Source organism: Urocitellus parryii, chromosome 1 (assembly GCF_045843805.1).
Source record: "Urocitellus parryii isolate mUroPar1 chromosome 1, mUroPar1.hap1, whole genome shotgun sequence".
NCBI classification, from domain to species: domain Eukaryota; kingdom Metazoa; phylum Chordata; class Mammalia; order Rodentia; family Sciuridae; genus Urocitellus; species Urocitellus parryii.
The window spans coordinates 272,706,371-272,728,817 of NC_135531.1; the positions used below are offsets into that span (position 1 = coordinate 272,706,371).

General features: G+C 36.3%; 1 protein-coding gene and 1 pseudogene across 3 annotated transcripts in view; both read left to right on the top strand.

Annotated features, from left to right (window-relative positions):
• Rhbdd1 (rhomboid domain containing 1) overlaps positions 1-22,447 on the top strand; it is a 127,326-nt gene that overhangs the window by 30,695 nt on the left and 74,184 nt on the right. The gene's annotated exons all lie outside the window — the stretch shown is intronic.
• On the top strand, positions 797-1,463 carry LOC113197298 (vacuolar protein sorting-associated protein 28 homolog pseudogene; annotated as a pseudogene).

The following is a 22,447-nucleotide window of genomic DNA, read 5'->3' on the forward strand; positions in this document are numbered from 1 at the left end:
ATTACTTTGACCCTACTAAAAACTTCTTGGTTAGATTGAGCAAATGAGAAAAATATATTTAATAGTGTTTTTTGTTTATGCTTGTTTATATTTTTTTATTGTAAAAATTTTCAAATGCAAAGCAAAGTAACTGAATATTTTAAAGTAAATTGTAAATATCATAATAACTTTACCACTAAAAACTTAAGATGCATGTTCTAAAAATATCCTTTTATATAAGTACATTATTTGTGTCATTCTAAGAAAAGTATCAGTGATTTCCCAATGTTGTCTAGTTATCTAGTGTACATATTCAAATTTTGGGGGGAGCTAAAATGTCTTTTAGATTTTTTTTTTTTTTTTTTGCAGCTGAGGAGGAGGATCCAAAGTTCACATATTATATTTGATTATTACATTTCTTTGTCCTCCTTTAGGGCAGTTCATCCCCCTTCTTATTTTCCATGACAGTGATGTTTGGAAAATATCAGATGTCTTGTTTTTTAGTACATTGCCATGTCTTTGCTTGTTTCTTTAGGGAGTTAACTTCTCTCTCTAGCCCCTGCATTCTGGAAACTCAAATTAGGTCTAAGGCTTGCTTAGATTCAGATTAAACTGATTTCTTTGCCAAGAATACTACATGGGGCTGGTGATGTAGCTGAGTGGAAGAAAGCTTGCCTAGTATGTACAAGGCCCTGGGTTCCATCCTTGATATCACCCCCCAAAGAAGAAAAAATAAAGGCAGCTCCAGGGAGGTGATGGGGCATCATGATAGGAAGGCTATAAAAGCCAGGAAGTCAGGTTGTGTCCCCGGCGCCATCTCAGGAGCTGCTGAGCTTGCCCAGGCTGACAGAGCCTGCAGGATATTTCACTGGATCCCAGCCACTCCAGGAATTGGAGCCCCAAGGAATAAGCCAGAGGTGTGTGAGGAAGTGAAGTTGTACAAGAATGCCTGGGAGAGGGAGAAGTATGACAGCATGACAGAGCTGAATGCAGTAGAGAAGACAGTGTAAGCACTGGAATAAGCATTTATCAAGAACTGCGTCACTGCCAACGAGTACACTGCAGCCTGCTCTCAGCGCTTGGTCCAGTACAGAGCTGCTTTCTGGCAGGTTCAAGGCTCAGAAACCAGCTTCATTGTGAATTCTGCCACAAGTACTGCCTGGGCTGCCCTCTAGCCATGGAGAGGGTCAAGGACGATATGGGCAATCTCAATCACTGCATTGCCAGTGTTGCCTCACTTGTCATCATAGTCATGGACAAACTGCACCTGGAGATTCAACATGGACAAGATCCAGCCGACCTGTGGGAGGTGATGGAGACCATACACCATATGAACCACCTACCCCCAGACTTTGAGGGCCACCAAACATTCAGCCAATGGCTACTAATTGGCATCTGATGAGCTGGATCACTCCCAGATACGCCAGATGCTCTTTGATCTGGAGTATGCCTCCAGCACCTTTAACTGCTTCCTGCACACCTGAGTCTCATCATGGCCCATGGGGGATGTGGGATGGCTACCTAGGGGACAATTCCTCACTCTTGGCCACACCCATCCTGGACATCTTCATGAGATTTGATATCTAGAGGAGTTGTCTGTGTTTGTGTTGTGAGGACTCACCCCCAATAAAAATGCTGTCCTTCTGCCAAAACAAATAAACAAAAAGCCAGGTTGTTCCTCTATTAGAAATTATAAGTTTAATCACTTAAGGTGATCAAGGTTAAAGGGACAAAGACTTGCAGTCTATGTGGGTGATACATGGACATCATTAGGTAGGTTCCCCATAACTTTAACCTTTTGGTTTTAGTATATATCAGTGATGGTTCTTGTCTGAATTAGTTATTTCAAGGAGACTTGTGAAGAATGACTTTCTGATTCTATTATTCTTTCTATGTGTCAGTCTTTTTTTGGCCTAGGGATTGAACCCAGGGCCTTGTGCATGCGAGGCAAGCACTCTACCAACTGAGCTATATCCCCAGCCCCAGTTTTCTCATCTTTTAAGTGATAGAAATAATTATTCCTCCTTTACAAAGTTGTTGTAGTCGTGATGTGACATAATGTATTAAAGAACTTACAATGTTTCTTGACATGTAGAATTTTCAATACATGAGAATTATTTTTGTTGTGATCCATAAACTGTCAGCTGGGCCTTGGGAAACTTTCTTCAGTTCCTTCTCTATGTGGCTAAATTAACTAGACCCTTGCTACTAATATCTCAGATCTTTGTACTATTTCTTGAAATCGATAAATAGGAACTTTTATGTTTCTTACTATAGTTATTCAAATATCAGCTAGTGTTTAAATAAGTATTTAAGGGAGAGCCAAGTATATAAGCTTCAGCAGTCAGGTCTTCCAACTCAATTCTAAACCAGTGGTTCCTTAACTTTTGGGTCATAAGACCAATTTAAGTCTTAAAAATTTTTGAGAATACCAAAGAATTTTTGTCTGTAGGGATTATGCCTATAAATATTTACTATATCTAAGATTAAAACAGGATTTTAAAGAACTTAATATTTAGCAAATTAACTTAAATTCATAACATCATTTATTAAAATTCATTTAAAATAACAGTAATAAGCTCAGTATGGGTTGACATAAGCAAAAGTGACAAAAACAAAGTGCCTTTGACAAAGTTTAACTTTGTCAAAAAGGAAAAGTTTATAAAACGTAAACTTTTATCTTACAATTAAACATTGTAAGAGACTAATAATAATTAATAGTAAAACAAAGTGCCATTGAGGACTGTCACCAGGCAGGGACACAGTGCAGGCCCCCAGGGTGCCTACTCGGACCCCAGAAGGGATGTGAGAGCAGCCCAGGCTGCAGTCTCCCGCTGTGGAGCTGGTCAACATCACCACATGCCATACCCAGAGCCCAAGTCTTGGCTTGGCATCCCCCGCACCCTCTCTCACATACTGGGTGACTTGCCAGTATAACAATATATTATACTAAAAGTTATATGAATGAGGTTCTCCTCCCTCTTTCCTATCCATCTCTCTCCCCTCCTGTTTCTCAGTCTCAGAGTGCCTTAGAAGCCAATTTGGCAGATTGTTGCAGAGTGGCAGTGCTTATAATCAGGTCAAAGCACAGGAGTAGTAATGCTAGCCATGGTGATAGTTCTTGACTTAATAAAACTTTGTATATTGACACTGCTAAGATGTATGGTAAGAAAGAATCTTCTATCCATGAAATTTTGAAAGAAAAAAAAAAGACTTCTGATAGTTTTGTTATGTGATTGATTATAGATAACCACAGGAAGTAGAGCTATAGCTAAAGGGAAAGGGAGGCTACTATAGTTTCCAAATCATAAGTAAATAAATGGCAGGAAAATTCTGTGAAACTTTTAAATATGTTGCTTAAGTAATAAAAATAACAGCTGATTCCTATATTTTCCAAGGAATATGATTTAATCTGTGGAGAAATACATTGATTGAAACATTTGGTTGAAAAACAATTTGTCTTTACATAGGAATGTATTTGGAAAGGGTAGGAGGGAATGCTTTAATAGCATTCTAAGATAATTGTGGATGTTATTTGTTGTACTAAACTAAAACTTGGCAATTGTTAGTTTCTTGAAGATTAATTCTGTTGTCGAATCTGAAACTCTATCAGTGAATCATTCCATATTCTGAAATCTTGAAATCCATTGGTTTGTCTTGAACTTGGAAAGGATCTTTCTCCTGTGTGTGATGTTCTGATATTTTTCTTTGGTAGTTTGCTGATAGATAGACTTTGTAAATTTTATAATATTAATTTTATAATATCAAAATATCACATTTGTTAAAACCACTACTGATCCCATCAGAAAAGTCTTAAGAACTTGAAAACTGTCCAAATTCACAGTGGTTGAAGTTTTCCAAAATTCTGATCTCCACTTAAAAGCTCAAATTTTATCATTGGCAATAAATGATGTCAGCAGTTTGCCTTGAAGGCTCATTTGGTTCATTTTTGAGAAAATGTGTACCATTTTACATTTATTTAGATGGAGTTCATCATTTTTTCTTTCAAGTAATTGTGGTAAAGAGATAGTCCATGAAAAGAACAGCTAGCTTATCTTGTAGCTGAACAACCACACACATACATTTCATGGACACTGCATCTTCCTTTGCTATTTAGCTGCAATGTTTCATGCATATTTCTCATTTTATTATGTAACAAATTAATAAAATGGGTGGTAATATTGGTGCTTAATAAAATGAAAGAATTTTACCTCTTCACCTAGTGCATTCTTAAATAAAGCTTGCATTACAAAAAAAAAAAAAAAGCATATCTGAAGAATGCAGTGACGCCTACATCCTGGGAACAAATTTTTACTCCTCACACTTCAGATAGAGCTCTAATATCCAGAGTATACAAAGAACTCAGAAAATTAAACAATAAGGAAACAAATCACCCAATTAACAAATGGGCCAAGGACCTGAACAGACACTTCTCAGAGGAGGACATACAATCAATCAACAAGTACATGAAAAAATGCTCACCATCTCTAGCAGTCAGAGAGATGCAAATCAAAACCACCCTAAGATACCATCTCACTCCAGTAAGAATGGCAGCCATTATGAAGTCAAACAACAACAAGTGCTGGTGAGGATGTGGGGAAAAGGGTACACTTGTACATTGCTGGTGGGAATGCAAATTGGTGTGTCCAATTTGGAAAGCAGTATGGAGATTCCTCAGAAAGCTGGGAATGGAACCACCATTTGACCCAGCTATTCCCCTTCTCGGACTATTCCCCAAAGACCTTAAAAGAGCGCACTATAGGGATACAGCTACATCGATGTTCATAGCAGCACAATTCATAATAGCTAGACTGTGGAAACAACCTAGATGCCCTTCAATAGATGAATGGATAAAAAAAAAATGTGGCATTTATACACAATGGAGTATTACTCAGCACTAAAAAATGACAAAATCATGGCATTTGCAGGGAAATGGATGGCATTAGAGCAGATTATGCTAAGTGAAGCTAGCCAATCCCTAAAAAACAAATTCCAAATGTGTTCTTTGATATAAGGAGGACAACTAAGAACAGAGCAGGGAGGAAGAGCATGAGAAGAAGATTACCATTAAACAGGGACGAGAGGTGGGAGGGAAAGGGAGAGAGAAGGGAAATTGCATGGAAATGGAAGGAGACCCTCATCGTTATACAAAATTAGATATAAGAGGAAGTGAGGGGAAAGGGAAAAAAAACAAGAGAGAGAAATGAATTACAGTAGATGGGGTAGAGAGAGAAGATGGGAGGGGAGGGGAGGGGAGGGGAGAGAGTAGAGGATAGGAAGGGCAGCAGAATACAACGGACACTAGTATGGCAATATGTAAAAAAGTGGATGTGTAACTGATGTGATTCTGCAATCTGTATACCGGGTAAAAATGGGAGTTCATAATCCACTTGAATCTAATGTATGAAATATGATATGTCAAGAGCTTTGTAATGTTTTGAACAACTAATAATAATAAAAAATAAACATTAAGGGTTTAAAAAAAGAATGCAGTGACTCTTGGTACTCTCTGGGAGTACTGCTTTGCTTCATTCATTCATGCTGAGACAACAGCAGTTGTATACATCATTGCTTTGTGCCATGAGTGCAAATGTGAACACAGTGAAAAGGAAGATAATTATTAATACTGTTATAAAAATGATGTTCACTTCATGAATCTCTGGAAGAGTCTTGGGGATATCAGTGGTCCATGTAGCAGTTTGAAAATTACTACTGTGAACTCTTGAAGTTGCCTTTCTAGTCACCAGAAGGCTTCTTAACTTATATGAAAAGAAAAAATGGTGATGGTGTTGGATCTGAATAGTAGAGCCTTTTCCAAGGGAGCAAATGTTGTCAGGGATGGGAGGGAGAGGGAAGCAGGGGAATATTTAAAATTATATATAGCTACTGAAATTGCTACTTAACTGTCAACAGAAACTGTTAACTCTAGACATGAGGAAAGGCTGTTTGTCCCTCTTTTTACTGATATTGACTATGAAATATGTCTGTCCCATATGAAGCTGCCATGCTACTTTGAGTTCTCTCCTTGCATCTTACCTGACTCTGCCTTCCATCTGTGAGTTGGTGGTGTCACTGCCAGGTATGTGAGTGTATGGCATTTACCTTCAGTCACTGAGTCACCCCAGCCTTGGGTTTTCACTTGAGGCTAAACAGGATGGAATAGAGGCTGGACACCCCTTGGTGCTCTTTATCAATTCCTGATGCATAGAATTTGAGTCCAAGAAAATGGTTTTTGTTTTATATATAAGCCACTTCATTTGGGGGAGATTTGTTTTGCAGAAGTAGTGATGGCAGCAATGAGTTAAATGAAAAGAATGCAAAGGCAATGTCTAGGGAGTTAGTGAGGATAGAAGAGTGAAGGGAAGAGAACAAAAGAGAAGGCTTTTCCTGAGCTACTGTCAAACAGTAAGTTGCCAACAGCATCACCTGCCAATGTAGGGCTTTAAACCAGTGGCTTCCACCTCTGGTTTCTCATGCTTTAAGGAGCAATGAATTGAATTGAGTGGGTCACAACTGGCATCCCAAAAAACAGAAAAAGAAAAGAAAAAAAGACAGAAATATTAGTGTTGCATGTAGTAAGTATAATTTCAAGGAATTTGCCTTCAGCTAGAGATCCATGTGTGCTAGGTCAAGTCTCAAATGAATTTTTATGTGGAACACAATACAGGAAAAATATGAGAAGAACAGTTTGAAAGCAGTTATTAATTGCTTAAACTAAATTTAAATATATGTATAAGATCAGCATCATTTATTGTCTTTAGCAGAAAAGAGAATTTGATTGTCAGGACTTTGGTAATAATGAGAATAATAGGCTGCACTCACAGATTTCTACTCATCTATTAACCTTTGTTACCATAAGCACTGTTTGTTCCTAAGCCTACTCATGACTGTGCTCTCAAGATAGCTCTCTGTATATGGAAGTAACTACTGGTAGATTTATACTTCACCTAAGCCAGAAATGCTAATAATAGGTTTTAAATTATAAAGAAAGTTATTAATAAAGCCTTCTGAAAAATGGAAGAAGAGTTATCTTCAACAAAGGAGGAAATGAGATATAAAAGTTAACACATTTCCCAAAATGCAAGCCGAACATATCATCATAAACTTTTTGAAATGTCAAAGTATTTCTAGCTGCTTAGTAGAAAATAAAACAAAAACCAGTGGATATTGGGTCAAAATATACATCAGGAGTTTGTGTAAACAAACAAATAAAAAATATGTAAATCTAGTGACATTTGGATTAATTATGCTTGGGAGAGAAAGCCTCTTTTACAGAAAGACTCATTTTACAGAAATGATTGAGAACTCAAGAAGGAAATTTGATGATCTCAGGGTTTGGTCAGTATATGTGGCAGCTCACTGAGAGGTGGAAAGGGCTGCTGTTTGGAATTCAGATTATGCAAAGATAGCTGAAGTTGTTTTTCAAGAAGTTATGCCAGTTTATTGGATTATTTTTGACTGTTTAGCACAAAGTGGTCTGTGTGTATATTTACACGTGTTCATTATCCAGGATGAGAGTTTCCTGAAAAATAATTTTTCGTTTCTATGGTAGCTGGCATCACATAATTTATCTTTGTGTCTATTGGAACTATCACATTTTTCTCATAATCTTGGATGAGAAATTTACATAGAATGATACTCATCCTTTGTTTTATTTCATGGAAACATGTTCTCACAACCTGTTAAGGGTTCAGTTTAAATCAGTATTGCAGGACTGTCCAGAGCAGATTAGTAAAGTAGGGGAAATTTTTCTTCTGCTTTCCTTGCGTGTTCATTTGTATATTTCCTCCCTTTCTTCTGTATAGGCTCCCATAATGGAAAGTTACTTGAGTCCTTTATTGTAAGAGTTAATTTGTCCTGCTTTTCAGGAGGGCATGCAGTAAGAGAACTCAAGGTGCAAGCAATACTTAACCCCAAATAATGATTCCCTAGTATTAGATTTTATAAGATGAGAATGAGAAATTTCCAAGCAAAAAACTTTTCCTCCCACTATAGTTGGAACTCATTGAGGGAAAGGGGGAATATAAATTATCTCCCTGGCTCTGGAGGCCAAGCCTGTAGAAAGAGAGAAGGCCCAGCCCTGTACTACATAGCTGGACTGAGTGATTCACCCATTCCCTGACCACTGTGGGAAGAATTTAGAACTTAATGGGAATTGCACGACGAGCAGAAAAGACTATTTTATCTGACTGCTGGTGCATTTTCTTTAGTTACTCTTTTCTAAGAGATTTAATGTATCAATTTTTTTGTGGGGGGGAGTGGTTTGGGGGAACCAGGGATTGAACTTAGGGGTACTGGACCGCTGAGCCACATCCCCAGCCCTATTTTGTATTTTATTTAGAGGCAGGGTCTCACTGTGTTGCTTAGCACCTTGCTTTTGCCGAGGCTGCCTTTGAACTCGCAATCCTCCTGCCCCAGCCTCATAAGCAACTGGGATAACAGGCATGGGCCACTGTGCCCACCTTAGTGTATCAATTTTTTTAAAAAAATTGCTAAACATTTAATTAAACTAAAAAGGAAGCAATGGTTAAATGAAGAGGTAATCTTATTTCCCAGCTTTTAATTGAAAGAGAAACATATTACTGTAGAAAAGTCAAAAATATATAAATGTATGATGAAGAAAACAAACTGCCCACAGTCTCTAAACCCAGAGAAAATTACTATTAGCGTTATGCTGTCACTTACCTCTATCCTTGTACGCAATTATATTTTTTACTTTTTCATTTAATATCTTATAAACACAGATCTCTAAAAGCCTTGGTTTTAATGGCTGTATAGTGATTCCTTAATTTAATTTTTCATTCACTAGTTTTACATACTAATGTTATTACTATTCATTCAGATTACAAATGAAGATATTTTCAGAGAATTACTTACAAGTCCTTGAAGTCCTTCCTAGAAGAAAGTTAAGGGTTTGGACTATTTTCATGACTCTTGGTATATATTATCACTTTACTTTCTATTTGTTCCAGTTTATAGCTGACCAGCAGCATCTGAAAGTGCTCGCTTCCTTATTTCCTCAGCTCCTTCTGATCTAAATATTCTCTTAAAGCTCTTGGAAATTTTGATACATAATAAAAATTATTCTATTTTTTTACAGTTCTTTTGCTCATTAAGTGAGATATTTTCTTTTCCTTTTTAGTCAGTTGTAGTTCCTTGTCTGTGTTTATGCCCTCTAAATATTTTTAAGAATCCGTAATTGTTCAATGTTAATGGCTGATGATAATGAATACCAGGTGGTTCTTTTTATCAGATTATGTGTACAAAAGACCTTAGCTATACAGTACAATTTTAGTTTCACTAAGTAATGACTTATAGAGAATTTCTTTTCTGCTAACACTAATGGATAAAGATATATTCTAGACCATAACTGATAACAAGAAAGCCATTTGTATGGAGAATAAAGTGGTACATTTGTTACAATTAATGAACCAATATTGACACATTATTATTAATGAAAGCCCATACTTTATTCAGATTTTCCCAGTTTTTAATTGATATCCTTTTTTTTTTTTTTGTTCCAGGTCCTCATGTCTTCTTAGGCTGCTGTCTTAATTAGCACAGGATGGCATAAAAAATAACATGGACTGTGTGGCTTAAACAACAGAATTTATTTCTCACAGTTCTGGAGCTAGACGTCTAAGATCAAATTGGCAGCATGATCATTTCTTAGTGAAGCCACTTTTCCTGTGTCCTCATGTAGCAAGGTGAGAAAGAAAGAGGCACAGATAGATGGATGGACAAAGGACACATGGGCACAAATACGCAAATTCTATTTTCACTTCTTACAAGGGTGCTAATCCTGTTGCAAAGGCCCCACCCTCCTGACCCCATGGAACCTAATTATTTTGAAAAGGCCTCATCTCCAAGTACCTTTACATTGGATGTTAGGGTTTCAGCATGTTAATTTGAGAAGGGCATAATTTAGTCCATAGCAGCACCTCTGGACTATGACCATTGGTTTTATTTATTTTTTGATGAAATTATGAAATATCATTTCAGAGTATCTGTGTGTAAACATCAGCTTTCATTTGCCTTTATGAAATTCAGAAGTAATGTTCAATTAGCCCATGGTTTGTAAGCAAATTTTAATTTAAGTGCATGAATAAATATTGTCTTCTGCAATTGGTTCCATAAACACATGGGGCTGGGGCTGTAGCTCAGTGGTAGAGTGCTTGCCTAGCATGCATGAGGCACTGAGTTCGATCCTCTGCACCACACAAATATAAACAAATAAAATAAAGGTATATAAAAAATAAGCACATGGTATACAGGGATGCAAATATATATGAGAAATTTCCATACTAACTTGACTACACAAGCTGCAAATTAGACCCTATTTAGGGCCTGTTCTATCTTAGCCAGCTCAGAATGCTGGTTGAAGAGCAGTAGGTAGAATCCAGGAAGCAGCTGCTTTTCTAGTTGAACAGAATTGTCTGGATTAAGGTTCACTATAGGGCTGGACCTAATTGGCCAACGTGCTGTGATATAATTGTGGGTGTGTAGATGCAACACTAACTTAAGTTGTATTTAACTAACTAGACTTGTTAATGATCAATTCTGGTGACTTGGTGACAGGTACAAGACTTGAGTGCACTGTGTTGAATGTCTCAGATAATGATGACTGAAGGTTATTTTAAAAAGGAATTTTTCAAAACTCAAGAAAAGTAATGTTTAAGGTTAGTAGGTGATATGAATAAATATATCTATTAAATTGAAGAGGACTGTATAATGTGTTTTACACAAAAATAATGTTTTTTTTAATCTGAGAAGTTAATTATAAATTTACCAATAATTTTGACTTCGATTTTTTTAGTAATATATTTTTTTCATTAAAAAAATAATGAAGCCTGTGAAGCCCATTTATTTCCTTGAGAGTATTTAGAATATATACTTTGGCCTATTTGGAAATTTTTTTCCAGGTGACACTATTGGAGATAAATGTTATACAATTAAATATTCATTCTCAACTAATAAGATGATAAACCACATCTCTAGAGATTTCTGATGTATTTACTTAATTTTTCCCATTTCAGTTTGAGAAATGTTTGAAAATAGTGAGTTCTTTATATTTGATAATTTCCCCTTCTTCTGCTGCAGTATTAAGTGATTTTTAGTTAAAAGTCATGGGAGTTAAATAGGCAAGAGGACTATTTTCCATTTACATTCAGGTTTGGTTCAAATTATGCAAAATGAAGACAGTCAGTGCTATGAATTGAAATCATTAGTACATCAATTATTCTGTGATAACCAGCTGAGAACAGGCTGCAGAGTGCATAAATGTTCCTTCCATTTCAAGTTGGATTCTCATTAGCTTATATGAGAGAGAAAATAATTTGGTTCTATTTATCTCTCTTTAAATGGACATTGTTCCCTTCTGAATTCAAGAGGAAAGCATTTTAATTTTATAGTCATTCATAACACACAGGTCAAATAAATAACAAGTTTTATATCTAACAATATATATCACTTCCATAATTTATATTGCTATGGTGGCTTGATTCTAAGACATATCTTTTTAGGACGTAATATGCCACAGACATGATAAAAGTAACATCAAAAGTCAGTAGGGAAATTGAGGCTTATTTAATCAATGAAACTTGAAGAATTTTTTTTAACCATTTGAAAAAAAACAATTTAAGAGCTTTATTTCACAGATTTCTGATGTTTAGAAAATAAGATGTACAAAATGTCTAAGAATATGTGAAGGAAATTTAAATTTCTATTTTGTTTTCTTGAGATAGGGTCTTGCTATGTTGCCCAGGCTGGCCTCCAGTTCATCATCTCAAGCTTCCCAAGTAGCTGATTTTGTGATGCCTGGCTGGAAATTTAAATTTCTAAGAAAAAAACAAAATAAAAAAAAAAAACATTGAACATAACCTCAAATGAAGACAAAAGAAACAGATATTTTATTTCAGGTCAAAGTACTTTATAAATTAATAAGGGGCCAAAATAAATAAAATAATAAAGGGCCAAAAATATTAGAAATAAATTAGAAACAAAAAAAATGCATCTTTAGGATGTATAGGATTAGCTGCAAGAAAAATACCAGTAGGCAAATTGACAAAAGCCATCAGAAATACATCAATCAGGGCCTAATACATATATAATACAAAATTCACAAGTAAAGGAAAATTAAAATAAGCCACTTTGCCTATTAAATTAACTAGTTAAAAAATTATCTACTTGCTATTATTGAGGGTTTGGTGAAATGGGAGTTTATGTAAGCCTCTAATGGGATTGACTATATGTTGGGACAAACATTCTGCAAAGTTATTTAATAAGCATTAAGAACTATAAAAAGATTTATACCTTTTTATTCAATTATCCTTTGATTCAATAATTACCTTTCTAAGAATAAACAAATTACAAATAAACAGAAACTAAAAAAAAAAGGTTATTATCAGTCTACTTAATGTCATGAAGAACTAGAAAATGAATAACCACTTACACATCCAATAGTAGGTAAATGATTCAAGAGATAATGATGTGATGGGGTATTATAAAACCATTAAGATGGTGTTGTCAGAGAATATGTTAATGGAATTGTAAAATGCTCATGATAAAGGTAGAAGATAGAATAAGGTATGTTGGTACATACCTATATTCCCAGCAACATGGGAGGACTGAAAGTTTGGAGCCAGCCTCAGCAATTTAGCAAGACCTTCAGCAACTTAGCAAGACTGTGTCTCAAATAAAAATATAAAGGTCTGGGGATGTAGCTCACTGCAAAAATGCCCCTGAGGGGTCAGTCTCAAGTACCAAAAAATATAATAATAATATATTAAATATTACATATAATGTAGTTTTCATTTTTTTCAAAGTAAAATAGTTATTCCAAAGAGCTTGAGAGAAATATAACAAAATATTTAGTGGTTAACTCAAGATGATAGGTACATTAATATTATTTTTTCTTTAAAATTTCAGTTCCCCATATTGTTTTGTGAGAATGTTATTTGTAGTAGAAAATTCAAGTTATTCAAATTAATTGTATAGTAACATAGTTTTCACAAATCTTATTTTTTAATCTATGTATTATGGTTTGAATCTTTAATGTCCCCCGCCAAAGCTCATGTATTAAGCAATGAAGGAATGTTCAGAGGTGAAATCACTAGATTATAAACTATAACCTTATCAGTGGATTAAGCTATTCAGTGGATTTGAATGGACTACTGGGTGGTAACTATAGCAGGAGGGGTGTGGCTAGGGAAAGTAGGTCTCTGGGGTTGTGCCCTTGGGGATTATGTGGCTCCTTGCACTGTCTCTGTGCTTCATGGCCACTGTGAGATGACAGCTCTCCTCTTCCACATCCTCATGCCTTAATCTTCACTTCAGGCTCAGAGCTGTGGAGTTGGCCAACTATGGGTTGAGCCTCTGAAAAAGGAGCACCAAATTAAGTAGTAGTTTGCTCACAGTTACACAAAACTAACACACCACTATGTCTTATGCTCTCCTTATACCCACTTTCTAAAATGGTGGTTGACACATATCAGTGCATGTTGGCTAAATAAAGCCAGAGATTGGGGTGGCTGGTCCAGTCAAAGATAAAAGACTGAGTACAAATAGGTGAGTCAGGAATCCAATACCAGAAGTCTAGAGTAGGTAATAAGGGAAGACCATCTTATGTAAAATCAGTGTACAGCTATAGGCAGAGTCTGAGATTCAAATGAGAGGTGGGAAAACTGAGCATTTAGAAGCCTTGAAAATGCATCCCAGCAACTGGCAGACAGTGAAAGTGCCACCAATGCTAGGAGTACCTGGCCCCAGGGGCTCTGCCTTATCTCACAGGGAGAATCTAAGATGAGGCTTCAGAGGCAGCCCCAGTCATCTCTAAGAATATAGAAATCTTATAGAGTATTTTCCCAGCTCACAAGATGATGATAATGACTTAAAAAACTAATCAAGTAGGCAAGCCTGTAGTGAGTTTAATTTTAAAAATAAGGAAGAAAAAGCAGTAGATTTGAAAATACTAGAAATAGCTACAAATATAGAGGAAACAGTGAATTTCAAGAAAGATGTATTTTGAGGGGAATAACTGTGTTAAGACTACTTATAGAAGAGTCTCCGTTGTTTTTTTTAAGTTTTAAACTAATATTATTAAAACCTAATTAAATTTTCTTTTTAAAAGAAAACCTCACTGAGATTTCATGATTCAAACAGTATTTAATAAATAATCTTTAAGAAGTCTTTTGAGTTTCTCTTATATTCTCTATCTGCTGTATCAGTTAGAACTTCAGTTTTATCCCAGGATGTGTCCCCCCCCCCAAGTTGTGGTTTTATTCAATGAATTCTTACCCAGAAAACCCTCAATTATAATGTCAGTTTGTTGAGAATTCATAATCCTATAACATTTGAGGGAGGATTACTCAGTGTAACCAACATATAGATTTTGAGGGTGGAATAAATTCTCTGTGTAAGAGATACTAAGTAATTTGGAACTCTAAACACAGAGTCACATTTCCTCTTATTCCTGTTAAACAGTTTTGTGAAGTGTGATGCACCAGTTGGTAAAAATACCTTAGGACTTGCTAATGAAAGATAGTGTGTACAGAATCTGCTTTTCTAGCACATATTTTTATAGATGTTGAAAAGGCTGTTGTCAAACAGTATTTTAAAAACTGTCAGAGGTGTATGTGTATTTTTCAAATGAGTTTTAAATAATTTAGTACTATACAGGCAGCAGAAAAATGACTTTATAAACTTGTAGTGCTCTTTTGTATGGAATACACAAGGAGTGGTTCTGAATTAAAAATTAACACTCTGATCCATCTTTTTACTAATAACCAGTGTAGTGCTAATGGAACTCTGCTGTTACCATTGTTGTTTTGGCCATTTTCCCATTAAAGAATGCCTTAAAGTCTTCTCAACAGATACTACAGAAGTACTAATGGTGAAATAGGCTTGTAACAGCAACCTTTGCCTGGTTTAGCTAACTTGATAGCCAGTCCTGTGGCACCCTTCCCTTTTCTTGCCTCTTAGGACTATCTGACAGAGCAAATACAAAAGATGGTTCCCTTTGAGTAAGTGAAAGTTTACTCTCTGCTTGCCTATCAAGCCACTTAGTGGGTGAGCAGCATTGGAAGAATATTAAAAGTCCTCTCTTTAATTCAGGAGACTGAGAGTGAAAAAGTAAGGATCACAGATTGTTATGAGTCTTAGACACCACATTTCTCATTGATTCATTATTCATGCTTCTCATCTTTATCCTGCTCTTCCTGTCCCCAGATTTCTTTTTCAAGGTGTGACAAAGGAAAACTTATTTTTGTGGAAAGGCTAATGAATGCATAATAATGTGTACATTTCTTCCTCCTGCCAAAGGGCAGTAAAGAACTGTGATTTTCCTTAAGACAGTATTATTATTATTATTATTATTATTATTACATCTTAGTTATTTTCCTCAATGAGATATTTTACATGAATGATAATGGTATTACTTATGTTCAGATGTTAACAAATCTCTAATCTGAGGATCTCTATGATTTTGGATTAAATTGTTTTCATGACAGAAGATTTAAAGTGTGTTTGGGAAATAACTGAAATCATAGTTACAAAGGGGATTGTGGTAAGACACAACAAGGTTGGAAACACCTGTTTTGAAACATTTAGTTTAAAGCTTTTTGCATTGCAGCAGTAATTTTGAAGATTTTCCCTAAGAAACTGTAAAAGTTTATTTAAAATTCATAAATTCCACTCCAGTGTCTCTGAGTACCCTGCATATGATTGCTATCAAATGTCTTGAGCATGCTAATTATGCACTGTTTAACACACTTGTGTGTAATGGTATTCTGTATGCTGCAGAACCAATTTATCCTGTTTATTTGGTCTGAAAAGGACTCATCAGAACTGTTGTCACTCATCTGGGTAGAGGTGGACTGCCCAGTTATTTATGTGCTTCACATTATTGTAAGATTCTTCTCAGAGAACCTTAGAAGTTTTTAATGATAGTTTGAGGTCCCTATTGATCTGGATTTCATAGATTTTTTTTGCACATTAATTTCAGTTGACCTTTCTTAAGGGTCAGCTAAGAATCAATAGTAATACAAGGATTAGATGTGGAAGGGGCCACAAAAGTTCTCAGTAGTAAAGGAGATTAAAACCACCTGGTGAAACAAATCTTTCAGTGAGTTGAAGAAGACATATATTTTTTTTTATAAAATTTTGTTGAGGAGTGCAAATTAGAAATGGTAGATTATTTTTTGGAAGTGTTTTGTGAGTCAAAACATGATCATTATATTGTTAGGCTTGTGTTACATGAACAGATACATGGCTTCTAGTCATACTTTTGTTTGTTTTTATGTTCCTCATTGCAGATTAGAAACCCTAATTATACTTTCCCAGGCACACAGAAACTGAGTCAAGAGTAGCAGAAGGCCTGTCCATCAGGGAGGGAGCACTGAGGATGGATTTACTACTGAATTTTTTTCTTTCAATATACTTTTTTGAGTGCCACTTTAACTTTTAGCTCCCCATTTCATAGCTCTAGACCCTTGGCTCAATTACTTCTGAGTTCCACATGTGTAAAGTAAGACCAATAATAGTTCCCATCTCATGGACTTGTCATGGGAGTTAAAAAGGTAATAAGGCCAGGCATGGTGGTGCACACTCGTAATTCCATCTGCTCAGGAGGCTAGGGCAGGAGGATTTTGAGTTCAAAGCCAGCTTCAGTAACTGAGACCCTGTCTCCAAATAAAATGTAAAAAAGGACTGGGGATGTGGCTCAGTGGTAAAGTGCCTCTGGGTTCAATCTATGGTACCCCCAAAATAGCAACTAATAAATAAATAGATAGATAGATAAATAATTAATGAGAAAAGTGCCAAAATTGGTATTTGGCTGATAGAAAGACTGCTGTCACTTCAGTGTCCCTGAGTTGTCACCTGTGGGTACATGTGGAGAGGCTGATGAAGCTGAAGCCAGTGAGAACACATCAAAGTCTTCTGGGACTATCCAAAACATGTAATCCCCTTGGAAGTATCTGCTAACATATACTGAATAAAATAGCCATGGATTTTCAAAGTGTTCTTTAATAAAGATAATAAACAAGTACTTAAAAATAGTGTTTCTGTTTTATATTTTAAAAAGAACTTATTTGAATTTTGGCTGACATTTTGTTTAATGTCTATAATGTGTCAGACCTTATATAAGATAGTGTTTTATGTGTTTTCTCTCTTAATTCTTGAAATGTTGTTATCTCCTACATGTGAAGAATGGAGCTGCATCTAATAAAAGTGGGTAGGTTCTGGGAATTAATGTAGCCACTAGAACATCTGGGCTGATGTTTCTTCAGTGGGGTAACATTCTTATTGACTCATTGGAATCAAGTCTTTCTGCCCTCCTGTAGTCCTGGCCTACTCTGGAATACCTAACAGAATTCTCTCTGAGAATTTGAGTTTTTCTGATTCTATAATTCTTCTGTCATCTTTTGTCACTTTAGCCAGGATTCTTTTGGTTACAATTTAAAGAAACTCAGCAAAGTTTATTAAAGAAAAGAATCTTCATTGACTTGCATAGTTAAAATTTCTGGGGGTGACTATTAGCGATTTAGGAATTTCAGATATGACAGGATTCAGGGACTCAAAGTCATCATGATTCTATTTTTATCTCCTGGCCCTAGCTCCCATCCCCACCACCTTATTTTGGCCTCTGTTTTAGTTAACTATTGCTATGAAGGAAGTTTTCTCAACCTAATGGCTTAGAGCTACGCACATTTCTTACCTCAGCTTTTGTAGTCGATCAGGAGTGTGGGCATGGCTTTTCTGGGTTGTTGGCTTCAGGCTCTCACAAGGCTGCAACAAACATGTCAGTCAGCACTGAGTTCTCATCTGAAGGTGTGACTGAGGAAAGATCCACTTTTTCTGTTGGAAAAGTTTAGTTCCTTATGGGTTGTTGGACAAAGAGCCTCATGGTCAGTTGTCAGCTAGAGGCTGCCCACAGTTTTTTGCCCCTTGACTATCTCCCTAGAATGGCTCACAATATGGCAGCTTCCTTTAAAGAAGAATCTGCTGGTGGGGCAGAAATTAAAGTCTGATATTACATTCATGGAAGTGACATTCTATATCCTGTTGGTTAGAAACAAGTCACAGGTTGTACCCATGCTCAGAGTGAGGGAATTATCAAGGGCATGAGTATCATTAGGGATCACCTGTGATCATGTTAAAGTCTGTCTACCACAGCTTCATTCTCAGAAGAGCTCTCTCTACATGGTGACAGCTGACTGCCACCAACTCCTGTCTTAACATCATCTTGTGGGTATCAATCCTAGGAAAATAGAGCCACTATCTCCTTGGCATTTACTCTGGCAGACATAACTAATAGAAGAACCTATTGGAAGGATATCTGGTCACTTCTAAGAGAGTGCTGAAGGACCAAACTGGAAAAACTGGCTGTTCACTTGTTGTCATTGACCATTGCTTTATTGGACTCTCATCACTAGATTCTCAGCTTTAGGTTCAAGGTGTAGCTATCCTCCCATTAGATGATTGAGGTAACATGCCTGTGGTGAGCTGCCAAGAAGGGAGATGAGGAACTATCTGTCCCTTGTGGGACTCCATTGGAGGTGAGAGAATGTTTCTTTGATTGTATGCTATTGCAAAATGGGCCCATTTGAGTCTGTGTCTTCACTAGCATCACTTTTGTCCCAATGTTCAGCCTAACAGGTTGTATTGCATGCACAGATTCACGTCTAATAGTCACTATTCAGAGCTTTGTAGCTGATGTTTCTGTGCTCTTGTTTAACCTTAACTGTGCCTTATAGAAGTCCCAAATAAAGATGCTATAGAAGCAGAATGTGGTATTGATGGCATGTTCAGGTCTCTGAGTCATGTAGTAGATGAGGCATTTCTGTTTCTCATAGTCAGAATTTTGATTCACATCAGATTTAACTAAAACAGAATTTGCCTTTTCTGAAATTATATTCTAACTTTATTTTTTAACTTTTTAAAACTTTGTTCTTTTTAGATATACATGACAGTAAAATGCATTTTGACATATTATACATAAATGGAATATAACTTCCCAATCTTGTGGTTGTACATGATGTGGAATTACACTGATTATATATTCATATAGGAGCATAGGAAAGTTCTTATTCATTCTACTGTCTTTCCTATTCCTATTGCCCCTCCCTTACCTTCATTCTTCTTTGACTGATCCAATGACCCCCCCCTCCATTGTGCATTAGTATCTGCATATCAGAGAGAATATTCAGTCTTTGGTTTTGGAGGATTAGCTTATTTCACTTAGCATGATAGTCTCCAGTTCCATCCATTTACCTGCAAATGCCATAATTTCATTCTTCTTTATGGCTGAGTAATAATATTCCATTGTGTATATACACCACATTTTCTTTATCCATTCATCTATTGAAGGGCATCTAGGTTGGTTCATAGTTTAGTTATTGTGAATTGAGCTTCTATAAACATTGATATGGCTGCATTACTGTAGTATGCTGATTTTTAAGTCCTTTGGATATAAACTGAGGAGTGGGATAACTGGGTCAAATGGAGGTTCCATTCCAAGTTTTCTGAGGAATCTCTTTACTGCTTTCCAGAGTGGTTGCACCAATCCGTAGTCCTGCCAGCAATGTATGAATGAACCTTTTTCCCCATATCCTTGCCAACATTTGTTGTTACTTGTTGATAATTGCCATTCTGACTGGAGTGAGATGGAATCTCAGTGTAGTTTTAATTTTCATTTCTCTAATTGTTAGTGATGTTGAACATTTTTTCATATTTTTGTTGACCGATTATATTAGTTCTTCTGTGAAATATCTATTCAGTTCCTTAGCCCATTTATTGATAGGGTTATATGTTTTTCTGGTGTTAAATTTTTTTTTTTTTAGAGAGAGAGAGAGAATTTTAATATTTATTTATTTAGTTTTCAGTGGACACATCTTTGTTTTTTTATATGTGGTGCTGAGGATCGAACCCAGGCCGCACGCATGCCAGGCGAGCGCACTACCGCTTGAGCCACATCCCCAGCCCGGTGTTAAATTTTTTGAATTTCTTTATATATCCTGGAGATTAATGCTTTACCTAAGGTATAGGTGGTAAAGATTTTCTCCCATTCCATAGGCTCTTCCTTCACATTCTGGATTGTTTCCTTTGCTGTGAAGAGGTTTTTCAGTTTGATACCATCCCATTTATTGATTCTTGATTTTACTTCATGCGCTTTAGGAGTCTTGTTGAGGACTTCGGTTCCTAGGCTAACATGGTGAAGATTTGGGCTTACTTTTTCTTCTATTAGGCACAGGATCTCTATTCTAGTCCCTAAATCTGTGATCCACTTTGAGTTGAGTTTTGTGCAGGGTGAGAGGTAGGGGTCTAATTTCACTTCACTACATATGGATTTCCAATTTTCCCAGCACCATTTAGTGAAGACCTGCCTTTTCTCCAGTGTATGTTTATGGCACTTTTGTCTAATATGAGATAACATGTGGATTTGTCTCTGTATCTTGTATTCTTTACCATTGGTCTTCATGTCTGTTTTGGTGCCAATACCACGCTGTTTTTGTTTCTATAACTCTGTTGTATGATTTAAACTCTGGTATTGTGATGCCTCCTGTGAGAAAAGTGAAGCAGGAGGCATCATAATTCCAGACTTTAAACTTTATGATCCAGTTTTTCTCTCAGTCTTTGTGTTGAATCTAGGGATTCAAGGATTACCTCAACTCTGCACTATTGTCATCTTTGGCCATATGACTTTTTAAAATAAGTCCAAATAACTTGTAAATCTTTTTAAATAAGCTCATATGTTTATTTACATGCATTTGCAAAGCTGTGCTTACTCATTTAGCATTAGAATATGTTAAGATCACTTACCAAGAAGGGAAACAGATGTTACTTCTGTGGGATAAATTGTGAAGTTCAGAGTCTTGCCTACTCCCCCAAATGTTTTTGTTTTTGTTTTGAGGATACCACAGATTGAACTCAGGAGCACTCGACCACTGAGCCACATCCCCAGCCCTGTTTTGTATTTTATTAGAGACAGGGTCTCACTGAGTTGCTTAGTGCCTTACTTTTGCTGAGGCTGGCTTTGAATATGTGATCCTCCTGCCTCAGCCTCCAGAGCCACTGGGATTACAGTTGTGCATCACCACGACCGGCCCAAAATGTTTTTCTTATTGGCCTGACATGGCAGCTGATATCTCGCTATTGGAATTAGAATTGGGGCTTAAGATCAATAATCCTCAGCACTTCAGATTCAGAGTAAAAACACTATTGCCAAAAAAGAATAATTTTGCATAATTTCTAGGAGTTGGGCCCAAGGAACTTTTAGAATGTTTTAAAGGATTTGGGTGTACAGCTAGAGTTGAGAACTGGCAGACTAAGTCTTGGACCTAGGAAGAAGGTCATTCATGTTAGTTATGGGGTGTGTAAGGAATATGTAGATATCAGTTCCATAGTTGAGACTCTTTCTTACCATCCTTTGTGGAGGTCAGCCAAGTCAGTCTCTACTTGTATTGTTAAAAAGCCTGACTATCTTAGAGCCATGGAATTTCTACCTATAGCACTGCTTCTGAAAATTCTTCCAAAAAGCTAAGCTCACAAGAATATCCTCTATTTGCTTCATAACAGTAGCACATGTTAAAATCAGGCTATAAACAATCTACCCTCTCTTTCATTTTATATTTACTTTCTGGAGGTGATGTACAAATAATCATTCATGTGGTACCCAGAAATATTTTTGTCTATACTAATAGCAGATGGCAGAGTGCTTTTCACATGCCAGGTTGCATTTATTCCACCACAGTGCAATATGGAAGTGATCATGACCTCTTTCAAATAGTCTAACTCCCCATGTGCATTTCAGTTGTGCTGGGAAATTTTCTTGTATATCACTTCAATATGTTGTAGATTTACTTGGAATCCTTGGAATTTGTGTATAGTGTAGTCACACAAGAAGTGCTTTGTAAAGAAATATTTTGGGGCCTCATGATTAAAGGTCATCAATTCAGCAAACATTTAATAAGCATATTCTGTAAGCCAGTGGTTTTCCACTGGAATGGGTGGCTTGGTCTCTAGGGGGAATTTTGGAAATTTACTGAGTTGTTTTTAGTTATCATGATTGGTAGGGGTGCTACTGGCATAGGTGTTCAGGCGCCAAAGGTATATGCTGTCTTGCAGCTTGTAGGACAGTCCCCTGCACCAAGACTGGTTTTCATGTGTACATGCATGTGCATGCACATGCCTGGTCTGTTGAAAGAACATTCATGTAGGTGAAAAACCTGTTTATGATTATCTGAACCTAAAAACCTAATTGTACTTTTCATATAAACACAATGTTTTGCATAGATTTCATATATAATGACTTTTCCAGGGAAATTGTAAATTGAATTGTAAATGTAAATTGAAGGAAAATTGTGCTTTGTTTTTTTTAGAATCAAGAATTATTTATCCTCATATAAGATCACATCACCATTGCAACTGTGAGTGTGATGTTTGAGTCATAGAAAGCCCAACTGTAACTGCC